Source organism: Trichosurus vulpecula, chromosome 4 (genome assembly GCF_011100635.1).
Source record: "Trichosurus vulpecula isolate mTriVul1 chromosome 4, mTriVul1.pri, whole genome shotgun sequence".
NCBI classification, from domain to species: Eukaryota; Metazoa; Chordata; class Mammalia; order Diprotodontia; family Phalangeridae; genus Trichosurus; species Trichosurus vulpecula.
This window is the reverse complement of record NC_050576.1, coordinates 90,685,123-90,702,369: the sequence shown is the minus strand read 5'-3', so window position 1 is coordinate 90,702,369 and position 17,247 is coordinate 90,685,123.

The following is a 17,247-nucleotide window of genomic DNA, read 5'->3' as shown; positions in this document are numbered from 1 at the left end:
TTAAGAATTCTACCTCTAGGGCAGCTAGGTGGTGCAGTGAGTAGAGCACTGGCCCTAGAGTCAGGAGGACCTGAGTTCAAATTCAGCCTCAGACACTTGACACATGTACTAGCTGTATGACCTTGGGCAAGTCACTTAACCCCCATTGCCCTTCCAAAAAAAGAAAAAAAAAAGAACTCTACCTCTAGAGTCAAATCCTATAGGTTCCAATCTAGCCTCTAATATTTATTACCTGTAGGTCTGGTCAGGTTTATTTCTCTTAATAGCTAGAAAAAAGTGATAGATGCTCTTAGTTCCTATATAAAAGGAGATGCCTTGATTTGAATGAAAGTCATGTAAGTTCAGTGACCAAATTATTGAATCAAAAATTGTAACACAAGGAGAGGCAAAAGATACTCCATCTGCAGAGCCTCATTAAAAGAATGTTGTATTTTCTTGAAATTGGCACTCTCAGCAAATCTACAATATGTAGTTGTCATATATGTATATATGTGCATGTATATACATACATATATATATATATATATCATGTTCCATTTTTATATCAGAAGAAATGGATAAATCATCTGACCTTCTTCTGCCTCAGTTTCCTTATATGAAAAATAATTTGTTATTCGGTCGTGTCCAACTCTTTGTGACCTCACAGGTCAGGCCCTTCTATCCTTCATTATCTGTCAGTCTGCCCAAGTTCGTGTTCATTGTTTCCATGACGCTATCTATCCATCTCATCCTTTGCCAAACTCTTTTCCTTTTGCCTTCAGTCTTTCCCAGTATCAGGGTCTTTTCCAATGAGTCCCATCTTCTCATTATATGGCCAAAGTATTTAAGCTTCAACGTCCGTCTTTGACCTTCCAGAGAATAGCCTGAATTAATTTCTGTAAAGATTGATTGATTTGATCTCCTTGTGCCCAAGGGACTCTAAAAAGTCTTTTCTAGCATCACAATTCAAAAGTGTCAAATCTGTGGCACTCAGCTTTCCTTATAGTCCAATTCTCACAGCCTTACACCGCTACTGGAAAGATCACAGTTTTGACTATACAGACCCTTTGTTAGCAAGGTGATGTCTCTGCTTTTCAGTATACTGTCCAAATTTGCCATAGCTTTCCTTCCAAGGAGCAAGGGAGCAAGCATCTTTTAATTTCATAGAGTCGAATTAAATGCCATCTGATATTTCTTCTAGCTCTGTATCTATGATCTCATGAAGAATAGGACATAAGAATCAGAGTTTATGATTTGGGGGACTGGAACCTCCAAGAGGTTCAAGGTGTACCTATTAGTACCTGAAATGGAGTAGAGATGAAATTTCTAGAGTTGAGGCAGTCAGGAAACTCTGAGGTCATGCTGTTAGGTAGGAAATCATGACAATGTTGAATTCATCATCAGAAGTCTAAAAACACTGTTATTGAGGTGTTGAAGTAATCCAGAAAAGTGAGACTGTATTCAGAAGGACTCAGTGATAGAAAAGAGGTGTGGAAATGACCCTGGGTAGTAAGGAGTATAACTGTTCCCCCACCTTTCCAACTGTTAATTAGCTACAAAAATAAAAACAAGATAGGTGAAATAGTGTTACAAGGGGTGGGGGGGACACACAGTTATGTCCATAGGAACAACTGTATAAATGAACAGTCTGTTAAATAATGTTATAGCAGGGTTTTCATATGTTAAGACAAACATGTTAGTCACATTTTTTAGTATTCATATGTTATGAGAATTTATAAGTAATATTAACATGCTAGTAAGATTATTGTGAAACAACATTGGTTGGGGGGTACTCTAACCACCCACTGGCATTGCCACATCTTTATTATTGCTCAGAAATACCTTTGTCTAGGAAGTGTGGGAGACTTTGAGAAGCAGTAGCCTCCCTTAGAAAGGGCTGCAGGGAGTGATGGTGTCACTTGGGGAAGTCCAAGTTTCAGTTTAGGTGAGGAGGTGGTGAGAACATCTCTGTGGCTGTAAGGACTTTATTCATAATGGTACAGTAGTTCCATAGGACATGATGCAAAGGACTTGCTGGCAGGGTAGGCAGAGAAGGAAGAGGGATTTCGGGGAAAGGTGGTATTGAATTGGATAAGAAGGAGAGTAAGTTAGGAGAAGGGAGTTGGAGAGAGGTTGATGATTAGGGTGGTAGGGGTGGTTAGCAGAGGGACAGAAAAGCAGGAGGGAAGCTGGAGTCACCTGGGGAAATGAGGCTTAGCTATTTGGTGTTGTTAGAAGAGTGACCAATTTCATTCTTCCAGCTGAAATGTTGGTGTATTAGAATGTTATTGAGATGCTGAAGTCTCTGCAACTTCGTATCCAGGTGCTTGGCTCTTGGCTTAATGATGTCTTCACTACTCTTTGGAGAAGTGTCAAGTGGTGGCTGATAAGTGATGGGCCTTAGCCATTTGCTCCCTGGTTGCTGGGTGCTATATGGAGCCTTCTAGAAGCGCAACTAACTTAGTTCTTAGTCAGGTCCCAAGGCCAGGGCCAAGGCAAGATTGAGAATTACGTAAGATAAAGACCAGATAGTTGGGATCCTGCTTCTGTCACTTATTTTCTGTGTGACTATGGCCAACTCTTAGGCAACCAGTCTGGGTCAGGTTCCTCATCTTTAAAATGAAGGATTGGACTAGGTAGCCTCTAAAGCTGCTTCTGTGAATAAACAGTTTTTAACAGTCTGAACATACCTTAGAACATTAATTTGGAGATGAGACTGGAAAATGCTGGGTTTGGAGTCAAAGGACATGGGTTCAAGTCCTGGAACTGTCATTTACTAATTGATGACCTTAGCAAAGTCATCTCTTTGGGCCAAAATTTTCTCATGTATATAAGTATGAGATTGTACTAGAATTGGGGGTGGGGAACCTGCGGCCTCATAAGTCCTTGGGTGTGGCCTTTTGACTGAATCCAAGTTTTACAGAACAAATCCTTTTATTAAGGGTATTTGTTCCATGGTTCAGTCAAAGGGCTACACTTGAGGACCTAGAAGATCACATGGGGCCTCGAGGCCCCAGGTTCCCTACCTCTGGACTAGATAATTTGTATGATCTTTTCCAGATCTAATTCTATGATTTTCTGAAAAGAGGCATGGGGTGGAGAGTCACTGCTATTACCAGTGGACACACATAGCTGTGCTCTTTCCCTTGCCACACTGTTTTAAGCTGCTATCTGGGTCTGGTCCTTTTAGAAGTTATGTTTTCTTCATCAGCCCTGCAGTCTGCTTGCCTTATATCGGGTTCCTCCAATACCCTAACCTCTGAGCAGTTGTGAGAAATTCATGAGAGGAAGCGTGATGGGAGGGGCAAGGTATACATTTTGCTTTTGGATGATTTCTTCTTTTTTTTTAATTTATTTTTATTTTTAGTTTACAACAGACGGTTCTACATAATTTTGAGTTCCAGATTTTCTCCCCTCCCTCCCCCCTCCCTCCCCAAGACGGCATGGAATCTCATATAACTACCACGAATGACTTCGCATTGAGTTAATTTATACACTAGTCAAGTTCTGGCTGTAAGTTATTTCAATATCATTTATAAATTTAGAATATATATTTATTCATTAAATTTAAAGTATAAATATATTTATAAATTATTTTATAGCTCCAGGTAAATATTATTTACAAAAGGAGTTATGGATCTACTTTGTTGAAGGGAATTTCTATACCTATTAGTTCCCTACACTGATGAATTCATCAATCCAGACAAACACACACACGTATATTTATATGTATATATGTGTGTATGCCTTGTGTATGTGTACACACATGATATATGTATACATATATAATATGTATGCCTGTATAAATATCACAAATACCTATACATATGTTTCTGGACTAATGATTAAATGAGTGTTAGGGAATACCTGACAAAGGCATTAACTTTTCTTAAGAAGATATGTAACTTCTTTGCTACTTACCCATTTTAGAGCATTTCTGGAGACGCTGGTACTTTAAGTAACTTGTCCAAGGTCACAAAGCCAGTGTCTGTCAGTAGCGGAACTTGAACTCAGATTTTCCTGACAGCAAGGTTGGCCATCTATCTGCTATGCAACATCGACTCTCTAGAAAAGAAAAGAAAAATTGTATTACATACATATACTTATATTCACACACATATATATTCACACAATATGCTTATATTCCTCTTTCATGTATAATACATTAATAATAGGTCCAAACTTGTAAAAAATCAGACTAGAAGGCATTCTAAATATCTATCATTCATAAGTAAAGTGGGAGGCAGCATCGTGTAGTTGACACCTTTGAGTCAGGAGTTCAAATTCTATCTCCTATACATATTGGCTATGTTATCTGGGGCAAGTCACTCATCTTACCTATTAAGGTAAGCTAATTGTCCCAGGCAACTCTTGAAGATTATAGGTTGTAGATCAGATGCAGATCCAAATTAATGTCAATCAATCAACAAGCATTTATTAAGTACGCACAGAACACCAGGCACTCTGCTGGGTGCTGGGGATACAAAGACAGTGAATAAAACAATCTGTATTTGAAAAGAACTTAATCCCTCAGGGGGAAGACAACAAGTACGCAAGGAGTTTTCTCACTGGGATTTCCCTCTGTGCTGTTCCCCCCCCCCCCCCAATAGAGAAAAAACATATTGTTCTTCACAAATTTAATTTAACAAATACTTGTTGTTTGTCTTCTCCGTGTAAGTCAGATGCTGTCAGGAGCTGTGAAAGATGCCGAGGTCAGTCAGATTCAGGCTGTGCCCTAAAGCAGCACACATATTTACTCTAATTTATGCAGTACTTAGAAGTTTACAGAATACTTATAATTAGTGGTGATGATGGTGACGATAGCCAGCATTTATGTAGCATGAGTTTGCAAAATGCTTTACAAATATTATCTCCTTTTATCCTCACAGAAACCATGGTAGGTGCCATTATTATCCCTGTTTTACAGATGAGGAAACTGAGGCCTAGTTGTATGACTTGCTTAGGGTCGTACTCCAGGCCCAATTAGGTGGCACAACAGATAGTGACAGGCCAGAAGTCAGGAGCTCTTATCTTCCTGAATTCAGATCTAGCCTCAGACACTTACTGTGACCCTGGGCAAGTCACTCAATCCTGTTTGCCTCAGTTTCCTTATCTGTAAAATGAGCTTGACAAGGAAATGGCAAACCAGTTCAGTATCTTTGCCAAGAAAACCCCAGATGGGGTCACAAAGAGTCAGACGTGACTGAATAACAAACAACAACAAACTTCCTGACTCCAGGTCAGTAGTCCTATCCACAATGTCATCTAGCTGTATCACTCAGGAAATACAAGTATTATTATCCTCATTTGAGAGATGATAGGATTACGCCATAGTCACATAGCCAGCAAGCATCAGACCTGGCTCCCTGGTCCTTTCCACTACCCTCTGTTGCCTCTCTGGTCAGTAAAGGGACTAAGACAAATGATTATAGTACAAAGCAAAAACATTTTTACTCTTTTTTTTTGGTTGTAATTTTAGTGTCTGTGTCCATAGAGGACCAGACACTAGATAAATAAGAGGACTAGACAGTAGATAAATAAGAGTTCCTACTAGGCTTTTACATTGTCCCATGCCTACAGGGGTTGAGCTGAGTGTATAAATGAACTAAGTCATGCCTGAAATATGTAATCACCATAGATTTGTAAGTAATTCAGAATAAGTGATATCTTAGAAGCCACATTTTCTCCTCTGACCTGCATTTTACTCAGTGTCACTTTGGGTGACCAGCATAAATGCAGACAGTCCAGAGAATCAATTATTTTTATTTAAACCTCCTGAACCTTTGAAGGTAATACTGGCAGTTTATTGATAAACAGAGAGTGGTTGACACAAAACTTCATATTTACTGGTGAAAAAAAAATCATCATCACTGACCCTTGTATTTATTTCTCATTCCCTCCTACCACACCCATACTTCCTCTGAGGCATCTTGCCTAGTGATTGAGTAGGCCCTACTCCTTTTTGTGGGAGGTGTTTAGCATAATAGATCAGTCATTTTTTAATCTCCTACAAAGGAAATAACAGCTGACACTTATATAGGTGTTAAGGTTTGGTAAGGGCTTTCTTCATATTATTCTTTCAGTTTTACAGAAGGAGAAACCAAGGGTTTGAGAGGTTAGGTGACTTATTTTTCCATGGCCAAAAGGCTACTAAGTGTCTAGAACAGGATTCAAAAAGCAGGCCTCCTGATTCCACTTCCAGCATTTTTTTCCTCACACCCTGTGCTGCCTTTGTAATGAAACAAAACCTAAAACAGACAAAATAATCGTTTCATTTTCTAGGAAGCTCATTCTGACAAATGAACAGCAGACACTCTTGACTTACTGTGTATGGAAGCTTTCACCACCCAGGAAGGGAAATGCTTTTTACTCCACTTCATATGATTGGTACCTGTAGTGATATACAATGTTATTCTAATATAAATAAAAGATTTTCAGTTTAAAAACATTGGTCAGAAATGTCTTGATTTGTATATGGATGTAAGTTTAGAAACCATTTTTTTCCCTGTCCAACTGATTTTTATTCAGATTTCTTTTATTCAAGCCACAAATAAGATCTTCCATTCATGCCAAAGATCTTTTATCTGCTTTTTAATAATTCTCCCTCCTTTGCTCTCTCCCCCCACCCCCGTTTATCAAGTTAGCACTCTGCTGTGTTCAAAAAAGGAGTTCCCTTCAAGATCTCTATCAAAGTAATTCCTGAATGGTACCTCACTGATAAAAAGGCACGAGCTGATCTTTCACTTCTATAATCAGAGCCTCACTCTCAGAGTTTATTATTATATTCACACCAATTATTATATTCACTCTTTTGTCATCAGCCTGAGTGGGCCAAACCCAAGCTTATCTTTAATGGCATTTTACAGGCTAAAGGCTTCCAGGTACCCTCCCACAGGACATACTTTTGTCAAAGGAGGAGGCTGGGGCTGCATATTTCTTTGCAAGTTGTCACACCTGATGGCATACTGTTTCCCAATCATTGCTTTGTCATTTCCTTTTGGCTCCTGGGAAATGTTTGCCTCTTAAACTTCTGTGTCTGTTGAAGCAATCATCATCTCTAGTGGCCTAGTCCCGGTGCCTGGAACTAAGGTGCTTAATAATTGCTTATTTTCATTAACTCAACAAAATTTTGAAGTGAAGGTTGATGGGTAGGGTTGTCTGTATAGGTCTAGAAATTCAAAGACTGAAATTGAGATTTTAATCATCATGGCTCTTTTTCTCAGAAGTACTGGGCTTCTGGTGATGAAAAGCTATTGCCATCTGATATTTGCCAGTCTTTGGGAGCTTATCTGAAATAATCTAGTTTCTAAGGTGCTCACCAAACTGTTGCCTGAGGGTGTGTTCTCTTTACTCTATGTGGAAAACAATACTATTGCAATTTGACTTGGAAAAATTGTGCAGTTCATTGGAATGTCTATGAAGCATCCTCATTCATGTCATCCTTCCCCTAAGACTTTGTGAGTCAGAGAATGAGCCTGCCATACTTTTAGTGTAGGGGGTTTGGGTCAATTAGAGTACATGAATGGGAAGAAATGAGACAAAATTTAAATTTGATAAATATTTTCTGTAGATTATAGGCATATATAAGTCAAAAATTTAGGCTACGTGTGGTCTTATTTTGAATACCTGTTTGTGTCTTCAAGAAAATTCCAGTAAACACTATTATTCTAAGATAATCAGTACTAGTTTATCAAAAACACTGTAATGTTTTTATATCAGGCTTAGAGGGCCAAAAGATTGAATCTGATTAGAAATTTCCTTTCCAGATCTAAATTTATAATTCTATGATTTTTTTGCCCCAGTTGTTTCTAGAGACACTGGCTTGCTCTAATATTTCCTTCAGTCACACTAGTAAAAATATTTGGATAAATTTGGTATTGTGTGTGTGTATGTGTGTGTGTATGCTGGAAGGATTTGATTTCAGGGATTTGAATATGACACTATTCTCATTGAAGAAAATATTTTGAGTTTTTCAGAAGAAAATCAAATTTGTCTCTAAGTGCACGTTTCTCCTTTGGCTCACTATTGAGAGAAGGAAGTACATTCCAGTTTCTGTTTTTTCTCAGTTGTGGTAGGAACAGCATCTATTTTATGTAGTCTGGGCTGGTTTTCTCAGTCCAGACTACATAACAGCTCTCCAGGGGCAGAGGGTTTAATTTGAGGATTATCAATGGTTTGGCTTTCTTGTTGTTTAGGGCATAAAAGGTCCAGTCTGTAGGGAATTGATGTATGAATTTTTGGTGGAAATTCCCACTGCCCCACCTTTCTGACCTTGTCATGGTAAAAGTAGAAGAGGAGGGGAAGTAGCCATTTTAAATTATTATCTTTTTAACTCTAGGATTTGAATACTTTTTATTTCTTGCTTTTAGTTAAATCATTTTTATTTCATTTTAGAGTCCATCAGTGGACTGGTCTGAGTTAGGCCTAACCCAAAATATCAATGAATAGATCAATTAACTAGTTTTACTGAGTTCCTCTTAAGTATTCATCACCATAGGCTATTGTGGATACAGATGTATTGAAAGAGGTCCCTGCTTTCAGTCTACTGGTATTAATCCAGTCAATTTTTGAATAAACAGTAAACAATATAAAAAAGAATATATAAATCATAGGGAGTATCAGTAGTCATAGATCACTGAGGACCTTCGAAGTCAGGGATAAGGATCTAGAAAAGAATAGAATTTTAGAACCGGAAGAGACCTCAGATTATTCCATCTGTTCCAAACCATTATTTTGGAGATGAGGCAACCAGGGGACTAATAGGATAAAGTAACTTGTCCAAGGTCATAAAACAAGTTAGTATCTGATATGGAAAGAGACCTTTCCTGGCTCCCAGGAGCCTTCCTTCCTGTCCTCTTTTCTTTGCTTCTTCTGCAATTTCTCCTGTGTCTGGACCTTTCCACTGATTATCCCCATGCCTGAAATGTTTTCCCTTTTTTGTCTCTGCCTGTTAGAATCCCTGGCTTCCTTTAAGACTCAGCTCAAATGTCGCTTTTAATAGGGGGCCTTTCCTGTTTCTCCTAGCTTCCAGTGCCTTCCTCTTTAAGGTTACCTTGCATCTTGTATATACTTACTCACTATTTTGTATGTGGCCATTTGTCTCCTCCCATTAGAATGTAAGCTCTTTGATGAAAGGGGATAGTTTTTTTCTTTATCTTTGTATCCCTAGCACTTTTCACAATGCCTGGCACGTAGGAAGCACTTAGTAAGGGCTTGCTGTTTGAGTACTTTGGGGATCTGTGATCTCATCAGTGTACAGTTATCCCTTCCACATTATGCAGGTTAGGGACACAGTGCCCTCTCCTCCTCCCCCACCAAAATCTGGAAAACTTTCATGGGGTGTTTATAGTACTTTATTGTAAAATTTGGTTTGATATTATATGATACTATGCATATATTTTATGCATTTCTGAGTTCCTAAACATTTTCTGTGTCATCTCCTGGCCTTTGAGTGTCACTTTTGGCTTCCATAAAACTTCCACAAAATTCCCATTTAATTTCTTATGCTGACCCACAATATATAGAAGCCTCAATGGGGAAAGTCGTGATGTGGAGGGATAACTGTAGATACTCTTTTTTGACTTTCTATGACTCTTCTATGCCTTGTCATCCTACTCATTTTGATACTTGTCATTGTCTTTCCACATGTCTTTCATAGAAGAACCTCCCAATATACTTGAAGCCTTCTTCTGTTAAGGATAGAAAAGAATCCAAAGCTATCCAAAGTAGGAAGGAATCCAATCATTTTTACAGTTGAGGAAACAGAGAGTGCAGGGTGCGGGGGAAAGAGAGAGAGAGAGGGAGAGAGGGAGAGGGAGAGAGAGAGAGACAGACAGACAGACAGACACGGACAGACAGACAGACACAGACAGAGACAGGGAGACTGAGACAGAGCTAGTGAATCCAGGACCTTTGGCTGTAAGTCCAGCAATCACTTAATCAGTGCCTAAAGAATCCAAGAGAGAGGAAGGAGAAAAATATCAGTAGTCTGCACTTGCAATCTTCCATTTCACTGTCCTTATTTGAAGGATTGTTGTAAGTATCAAATGAGATAATATGTATAAAATGCTTTTGCAAACCTTAAAGTGCTACCTATTAATATTGATATTGTTCTTATTAATGAAGCTACATTTAGTATCTTTTTTATACCTCTCTTTTGCTGGTTTTCACTAATATCCAAGCAGAGAAAGACAATAATGTGTTAATAGTCATGATACAGACCTTGTATTGTTAAGACTTTGCTTTATAGTGAACAATTTTAAGAGGGGTCTCTAGGAATATTTTGAATCTAGGTCTGCATATATAGCAAAACAGATGTCTCTAAAATAATTTCTAAAAGGTCAGGTACTTTTTTCAATGTTATAAGCAAGAAAACTGCTGAAGTCCTACTGTCATTCATCCTTTTGATGTGGAAATAGCCCTGACGTCTCAATAGATGCCTCTGAAGTACAAATGTTATGAAAACTGGAAGTTTTCAAATCCTCATCCTGTGATGGGAACGTATGGCTATTATCTGAGGGCCATTCTCACTAATTTCTGAGAGGCTTACCACCAAAAAGCAGGCAATGATTTTTTTGGTCATAACAACTCACAAAAACCTTCTACCAAGGTATAGAGTAGTTGTAGCCTGTGTCATTGGAGAGAATATCTATACAATGGAATCACTGATCCTTGAAGTGTAGAAATATAAGAACTGAAACACAAGCAATGATCCAGTTCAGAAAGGAACAGGAGCAATTTTCTTTGAAATATTGCGCTTTCTAAATCACACATGTAAGAAAGTCCAGAACAGGCATCACTCAACAGCATTTATTACCTTCACAATCCATTCTGAGATGGTAACTGAAAGATTTACCTTAACTGAGACACTTAAGAAATGACACTACCCCAAAGCCCTTAAAACGAGCAGCTGTTTAAAGAGAACTGCTTTATGTCTTAGAAATATAAAGAACTGGCAAGGGGGAAGAAGAAGGGAGGAAGCAAAGGAGAGGTGGGGAAGAATAAACATATTTTAATTTATTATACTTGATCTTTGTAGCTTTCATGTTCATTATTTCACTGGGCTTATTTTCTACTCATTTAACTGTTTGCTGGAGCATACTTGTATGAAGATCAAGATTATTTCCAAAATGATCTTATTAATAGATAATCTTAACTTTTAATTAATACCATTACTAGTCATTGAAATGGTGGGCTAAATCTTAGTAGAAGAAATCAGAATTAGAAAGTAGCCTATGTTTAATTTTAGGAAAATCCAGGTGCTCAAACTCAGGGTATCATCCTTAAAATGGAAACTTTATTAGAAACCTTCCATTCTTTAGAATGGTAGATTTTTGCCAAAGAAGATTAATGATCAGAAACTACAATGTAAGCAAAGCAAAGGTCTACTCAGTAGGTGACTACTTCAGTTTCAAACCTAAGTTTTACATCTGTTCCTTTTCTTGTTTTATGTCAAATGTTTCATGACAATAAACTATATTTTCCCCAATGCTTTTAACATATGGTTTTAAAGCAGATTCACCAGGCTACCTGTGAATCCATACTGAATCAAAGTGATGGGAAGCAAAGGAATGTGTAAAGTAGTCATGATAATTTCATGGAGGGAAAGAAGTCACACCACTGGAAATTAAACTAGTTACGTATGGTACTTTTCTTCTCTCTCTTTTGGCTGATTCCTCTTTTAATTCTTTTGATTTCCCTTTGACGTGTGCACATTTCTAAGATATACACCAGCTAAATAAACATACAACCGCACTCCCAAATTCAAATTCCATGTAGGTCAGTAGACTTCCTAAGCCATATAAATATCAGATTAAGTTTCCAGATGGCTTCAAGTTTGGATCTTATCCAAGATCCGCATAATTTAGCTCTGCTCTAAATTTTTAGAGCACAATCACGTAGTCAAAATACAAAGCTGGGGTAAACTCCTGAAAGGCAAATGTTCATTGCTATAAATCAGCCCAATTCACTAGAAAATAATTTGATATCAATGATTAGAGCATATGCTCATTAAATTTCTTACCTCAATTTTTCTACAATGCCATAAACAAGGTGAATTGAAATATTTTTTATCAATCATTCACCAGACTATTTACTGATTTATTTAAATGTCTATTTATCAATACTATTTCACTTAATTTCAATTTTATTTTCAATTACAAATTCTCTCCCTCCCTCCTTCCTCTCTGCCACCCAAGAAATACAAAACCTGTTACAAATGTGTATTGTCAAGCAAAACAAATTCTCACTTTAGCCATGTCTAAATATGTATATATGTATGTGATATATATGTATATATACATATATCTCAATGCCCATATATTTATGGACATGTGTACATATGTGTGTATACACTCATCCATATGTGTATTCATATCTATAATCAGAGTCCATGATCTCACTATCTGGGGTTGGACTTGTTTCATCATGAGTCCTCTAGAACTGTGGTTGGTTCCATTCTATTGATTAGAGTTCTTAAGTCTTTCAAAGTTTTTTATCTTTATAATACTATTATCATATAAATTGTTATCTTGGTTTTCTTCACTATACTTTGCATGAGTTCATACCAGTCTTCCCAGTTTAAAAATAATCCCCTTCATAATTTCTTACAGCACAGTAGCACTTCATCGCATACATTATACTATAACTTGTTCACCTATTCCCAAGCTGATGAGTAACACTTCAGTTTCCAATTTTTTGCCACAACAAAAAGAGCAGCTATATTTTTGTAAATATGAGTACTTTTCTTCCTTCCTGGATCTCTTTGGGCTATAAACCTAATAGTGGTGTTGGTGGGTCAAAGGGCAGGCACAGATTGATAGCTTTTGAGGCATATATAGTACCAAATTATTTTACAGAGTTGCTTGGCAAATTTACAGCTCTACCAAAAGTATATTCCCATAGCTCCTCTGGCATTTGTCATTTTCTTTTTTTGTCAACTTTGCTAAGCTGACGGACACAAGATGGTAGCTCAGAGTTGTTTTAATTTATATTTTTCTCTAAATATTAGTGATTTAGAACATTTTTTCCCTTATGACTCTTGAAAGTTTGGATTTCTTCCTCTGAATATTGCCTGTTCACATCCTTTGACCATTTGTCAATCGTAGGAGGTGGTTATTCTTATAAATTTGAGCCAGTTCTTTATATATCTTAGAAATGAGACCTTAAACAGAGAATATGGCTGTAAAATTTTTCTCCCAGTTTCCCACTTCTCTTCCAATTTTTTCTTCATTGATTTAGTTTGTGTAAAAACTTTTTTATTTTATGTAATCAAAATTGTCCATTTTGTCTTCTATGAATCTCTCTGTCTCTTGCTTGGTGATGAACTCTTCTCTATAAAACTGACAGGTCATTTCTTCTGTGTTCTTCTAATTTGTTTATGATATCCTGGTTTATGTCTAAATTGTGTACCCATTTGAAGTTTTTTCCAAGTATTTATTAATTATCTACTATGCAGCCAGAGAGCTCCCTGCCATGCAATCCACTAACTTTATCAAATAGCTAAGCGGTGTAATGGATAGAGCACTGGACCTGAAGTCAGGAAGACCACAGTTCAAATCCCACTTTAGATACTTACTAGTTGTATGACCCTTGGCAAGTTGCTTACAGCGTAGTTTCCTCACTTGTAAAATGAAGATGATAATAATACCATCCCAGGGTTATAGTGAGCATAAAACAATGTTTTTAAAACCTTTCCCTACCTTAAAGTGCTATATAAGGTTCAATCGGTCATTTTTTTTCAATCATGTCTGACTCTTTATGACCCCATTTAGGGTTTTCTTTGCAAGGATACTGGAGTGGCTTGCCATTTCCTTTTCCAGCTCATTTTATAGATGATGAAACTGAGGCAAACATGGTTAAGAGACTCAAAATCGCATAAGTGCTATATAATGCTGTTATTATTGTTCTTATCAGTTGGAGAGGCATTCTTTGCTCCATTCTCCAGGCTAAAAATCCCCATTTTTTCAGAAGAGTTTCATATGATGTAAGCTATTCTTTCTCTTTCATTTTTTACCCCTTCTTCTCCACTAACTCCTTCTACTCAGCTTATAAATATAATGGAGGACTGATCAAGTCTGCTCTCTTCTGCTTGATGACCACCCACATGGATGTCTCAAAAGTCTTGTCCCGGTAAAGCAAAATGGAGGGCTCTGTTCTCCTCTTTGGAGCATGTATAGATATTTTCCCACTTCTCTCTATTGTTTTGCTATGGGATGACAGAAATCCTTTGGCTGCTTAGATGAAACTGAGTATGCATACAAATGACATCAACATGCCAAATTTCCCTTTTTCCTTCTTGTTGTCCTTCAAATGTGAAGATGACTCTCTGCACTAGAGGGCTGGTGTGTAAGGGTACTCCTCATCCCACCAGGGTGGCCCATGAGTACATGGCCTTCTTAGTAAGCCTGCAACTGGTATTGGTCTTCCTCCTGTTTGTATCTACTTTCCTTTGATATAGGGCATTATGAGGACTCAAAAGATTGGAAGAGTCACCAGAGGTCCAGTGACTGAGACTAGGCAGTAGTTAACTCTGAGGAGCATTCTTCTTGACCTAGCCTAGCAATGGATTAACTTAGGAACTGAAATGCCATTTCCTGCAAGCAACAGAGTGACTTGTCTGTCCATTGGTTATTCCATACCTGGAAGGGAACTCATTGTGTTGAGAGGAAAAGTTTTATAGCTACTTTTTTTTTGTTTTGGTCCTAGTGCCTAAAGTGTTGAGGGGAAAGTATGTTTCAGTTGGGAATGGAGGAGGAAAGAATGACATTTTTTGAACTTTGGCTCTTATATCTTTTCCATATATATCTTCATTAAAGCAATTTATATCAATTGGCTATTTTTTTAAATAAGAAAACATATGGTCTGCTTTATACTGGGGCAGTCATCATAGGTAATTGATTTTGGAAAGAACACAGCAGAACTAGAGCACAACAGCATTAGAAAGACATCCTAAAGAAGTACTCAATAGAACCCTGTGGAGGAGACAGAACTAGCTGTCCTCTGGGGACATAACTTGTCAGTGGGACAGGGAGTTTGGATATGGCTCCCCAGAATCTATGTGAGCAACACCCACACATATATCTATATACGTAGTCAAATCTATCATCTTCTAAAAAAACGCCAAACTTTCCTGAACCCTATGACTTTTTTGAACTATAGTCCCATCTCTCTCTTTCCTTTTATTGTCTGAAAGAGCAATTCATAGTTGCTTCCTCCCCTCTTACTTCTCTATCCTTTTGCTACCTGATGTCCACATTGACAATTCTCCTCAAACTACTTTTTCTAAAGTCATCAATCATTTCCTAATTGCCTTTTTTAGTCTTCATCTTTCCTGAAGTATCTGTGGTATTTTATATAATTGATCATTGTTGCTTCCTTCTTGAAATTCTCTCCTTTCTTGGTTTCTATGACAATGAATTCCTATTTCTTTAGGTTTCATATTCTCTAAATTATTATTCTCTGTTTTGTTGACTTCTACCAATCTCTAAAAGTAGAGAGTTCCCAAAATTGTTTTCAATCTTCTCCTCTGTCTTTATACTCTCTCACTTGATCATTTTATTCCACCTCATGACCTTGACTCTCACTTTTAATTGTATAGAGGGTAGAATGTTGGACTTTGAGGAAAACATGGGTCCAGAATATATTCCTAATGCTTCCTTGCTCAGTGATCATGGACAACTTGGTTGACTTCTCTGAGCCTCATTTCCCTTAGATACAGAATAAGAAATGCACGAACGGAATGAAGATGGGATGCCTAACAGATAAGTACTTTACTGATATTTTGGTGATATAGGGAGGAATTAAGGAAGGCTCCCAGCACATTGGATAGATCCCTTGTGTAGAACTATGTGAGGAAATGGACAAGAGTCCTGCAGGATGGTCAGGTTTGGATGAGTTGTGATCTATATCATTGGGGGAAATATCTACATGGATGAATGTAAAAATCTATTTGAGTATTCAAGTAATAACCTCACAAGATTATTGTGAGGTTCTAATGAGATAATATATATAAGATGATTTGGCAACTTTAAAATGAAAGGTTAATATTAGTTAATTGATGTTAATGTTAGTTAAAATTAGTTATTATGAAAGCCAAATCTTCAGACCTTCTTTTGAACTTACTCTTCCAGTCACCTGTTGGATAATTCCACGAAGATGTCATGATAGCACTTTAAACTCAACTTTATCTAAAATTAACTCATCATTTTTTCCCTCCAAACCTCCTAATTTCCGTATTTTGGTAAATATCTTCACCATTGTCCCAGTGACCCATGCTACAAATCTTCTGTTATCTTTGATTTCTTTGTTCTTGATCCAATCAGTGAACATTTTTCTCCAGTAATTCTCATCCATCCCCTCCTTTATGCCCCCATTGCAACTAGCTTTATTCAGTCCTTCACTTTTTGCCTAGACTATTTTAACCACTCGCTAACTAGTCTTTCTACCTCCAGCTCCTTTCCCTTCCAAATCATCCTGTATACTTTTACCAGAGAAATTTTCCTAAACGTTCCTCATTAGCAACAAACAAAAGACGTGAAGTGGCACTGATCAACTCAACAAATACTGAATGCCTACTATGTACAAAACGATACAAAATACAGGAAGTTTCCTTGCCTTTAAGGATGCTGCAGTCTTGTAGAAGTAAGATGTACACAGCTTAATATATTATATTTCATTATCTACCAAATAGTGTCTTAGCATAGCATAGCATTCTAGAGCTAGAAGAGACCATAGAGAGCCTTTAGGCTCTTATTTTGTGTCATGGGCCCCTTTGGCAGTCCAGTGAAGCCTTTGGACCCATATCAGAAAAAAAAATCCTTTTAAATACATAGAATAAAAACACATAATTGCAAAGAAAACCACTTATACTGAAATATAGTTATCGGGATATTAGAAAACGAGTTCATGGACACCATACTAAAAATCCCTGATTTAGTGTAACTTCATCATTTTACAGTTAAGGAAAGGAAATCTGAACTCTACGATCTGACCCCCAGCTACCTCTGAAACTTTATCTCCTATTACTTCTTTTCACATACATTAATCTAAAACCAAGCTGGACTTCCCACTATTCCTAAATATACTATTTGTTTCCCTGTATCCCTGCTGTTGCTTGTGCTATTCATTCTGCTGAGAAATCTTTCCTACACCTGGACCATCTCTGCCTTTTAAAATCCTACATGACAACCCTATTTACTGAACTGTATAGTGGTGTTTTAATTACCTGCCTCCCAGGGGAATTGTGAGAAGAGTGCTTTGTAAACTATA